Below are 2500 nucleotides of genomic sequence, written 5' to 3' on the forward strand. Positions count from 1 at the left end.
TCCATTTCAATAAGATGCATAGATGGTAAGGCCATTGACACTAGGTATTTTTTTCTATCATTATAATTTCCTCATGAATATAGCTTTCCTCAGTATTACAATGAAACATGAGCTTTCATCAAGAAAGAAACATTTGAAAACCTAAAGAACAATAACAAACCCAACAGTTATTTCTTAAGATATCATATAAACAATATCAATAACAGATCACTTGAGATTCCCGTATTCCAAAAGGTCATATATCCATATCCATTTTGGTCTCCCTAGTGTATCCAAGACCCGCCAGCGACCTTAGACTTATGCAAGAGGATCAAGAGGCGTGAGGATCGTACCTGGGAGACGAAAAAGTGTCATCTCGTACTCTCTCTTCCTCCTCTTCTTCTTCTTCTTCTCTGTTTACATTTCAACCACAGAATCCTTCGTTCGAAACCCTTGATTCTGCCTTCAATTCGAACGCTCTATCTTGACCGCTCCTCTCAAGAAATACTAAGAATCAACGGATCAATCATAAAAAACGGCCCTCACTCCGTATAATAGACCTGCTTTGCAATCTAATCCAGCAAACAAACTTGCAATATGCAGGATGCAAGGGGCTTTCTCGCCAGACAGCGCAGGGATCCGAACGGCGTCGGCGTGGTTGCGAGGGCTGCCGCCAGATGGCAGCACGAGTTCGAGGTCGTCTGCTGGAAACACGAAGGAAGAGCCTTTTCCTCACGCCTTAAAACCTCAATTAATGTGAGTACTGCCTCGTATTAACCAGTTGTTGCTGTCGAGAGAGGGACGACAGATGCAGGGGGTTAGGGTGAGAGATGTTGGGAGTGTGATATAAGGGTGTGAGAGGACGGTGATACCCCCCCGTGCCCTGCCCACACGCAGAGGATGCCGTGTCAGGTGATGTCTTAGGTCAGGTGACGTCTCAGGTCAGGGGACACATACACGTGACCCCGGCACCATCAGGCGCTGCTGCTTGACGGGGACGCAGACGGGGCTCAGGGGAAGGTATTCTAGTCCTGGAAGTTCCTGCGAATGTGGACGCTGCGTTTCAACATCTGTCTTGTCAATATTCTTTGCTAAAAACAAAACTTCTAAATCGTAGATTCACAGACAACTTTAGTTTTGGATCAAGTTTACAATGTTTAATCACTTACTATTATAGTTTTTTTTTTAATAAGGTAGTGCCTGTTATTATTTTTTTGTCAGGAAGTTGCAAAAATAATAGATTGTTTATCATTATTTTTTTGCACTGAATCAACACAGGATGAGCAATAGGTTTTGCAAGTGGGACAATTCCTAAAGATCCATTTGCAGTGAATCACCTCAAGGCAACAGTACTGGCTTATAGTAATAAACAAAAAAAAAAAACTCATAATATTTTGCTTTGCATCATAAGACTTAATATTTTTTCATACAAAGAACTACAACATATATCATGCCAGAGAACAATAACAACCAAGTTGACTAGCTGTACACAGTGTGATTAACCCTCAAAGGATGTAAAGATCTGACAAAGAAATACACTAAACAATCACTTACATCTACTCTTAATTCAGTCTACACACAAAATTGAGTTGTATATTTGGAATTAAAGTTGAAATCTGCATTTTATGACTTGTGAAAACAGGACAATCATTATCTGGCTTCATATGGAACATTGGTACAGTTTGCCCACATCTAACCCTGAGCACAACTCAATATAGTAAGCATGTCTATTAGGAGTCAATGGAGATCTGTCAGAATTATTGCACATAATGCTGTTCATGCATATAAGACCAACTACTTTTGTACATGGAAAGTAATGTTATTTTTTAAAGTCAAATGATATATACATCTACAGGTTATTGTTAAAGTATATACAGAATATGTGAGCATTTATATCAGTTTAGAATTACAACATTAAAGAATACTTTATATCTGTGAGTATTAAGGACAGTTGAACATGTGGATAGGTTCTCTTAGACTTGTTAAGACTGTTATGACCAAAAAAGATCACTTGCATACTTACATTTGTCTTTTGAAAATTCCAACTAGGTTTCAACTTCCATTCATAGGATTGTTTTAAAGTTAAAACAGTTTTGCTTGGAAGGGAAATTTCAACATGTTGCCATTCTTGTTTCAAGTGTTTCATGGTGCAGTGCTATATTAATGTGACATATGAAAAGAAAATGTCAAGTTTTATTTTGGAAATACTTTTGAAAAATAGATTGAAGTCAATTATAAGAAAAATATTTGTGGAGAAAAACAGAAAGTCATCCAACAGAAGTATATTTTTGAAGAAACAAAGTAAACCTACAGAAATATACTGGTGAAAACAGATTGTAGAATACTTTTGAAAAACAAATTAAAGACAATTAAAAGAAGAATATTTTATTTGTCGCCTATCTGATAAATGATAATTCAGAATTTATAAGAAATATTTTCAGCAGAAAGTGTGACTTTTCAATATAGATATAACTGTTGGACTTTGATATTGTGTGGAAATGATAATACTGTTGGTAAATAA

The 2500-nt window shown here is 36.8% G+C and overlaps 2 protein-coding genes across 2 annotated transcripts in view; one reads left to right on the top strand and one right to left on the bottom strand.

Moving 5' to 3' along the window:
- botv (exostosin like glycosyltransferase 3) overlaps positions 1 to 436 on the bottom strand; it is a 12655-nt gene extending 12219 nt beyond the window's left edge. Inside the window, exon 1 of the mRNA XM_043003768.2 lies at positions 333 to 436. The gene's annotated coding sequence lies outside the window, so the exon portion shown is untranslated. The remainder of the gene's footprint in view (positions 1 to 332) is intronic.
- Positions 437 to 623: 187 nt separating this feature from the next.
- Positions 624 to 2500, top strand: part of ca (RCC1 and BTB domain containing protein claret) — a 28505-nt gene continuing 26628 nt past the window's right edge. Inside the window, exon 1 of the mRNA XM_043003743.2 lies at positions 624 to 735. The gene's annotated coding sequence lies outside the window, so the exon portion shown is untranslated. The remainder of the gene's footprint in view (positions 736 to 2500) is intronic.

Source organism: Penaeus japonicus, unplaced genomic scaffold (assembly GCF_977035675.1).
Source record: "Penaeus japonicus unplaced genomic scaffold, GWHDUDI00000001_assembly GWHDUDI00000002, whole genome shotgun sequence".
Taxonomy (NCBI): domain Eukaryota; kingdom Metazoa; phylum Arthropoda; class Malacostraca; order Decapoda; family Penaeidae; genus Penaeus; species Penaeus japonicus.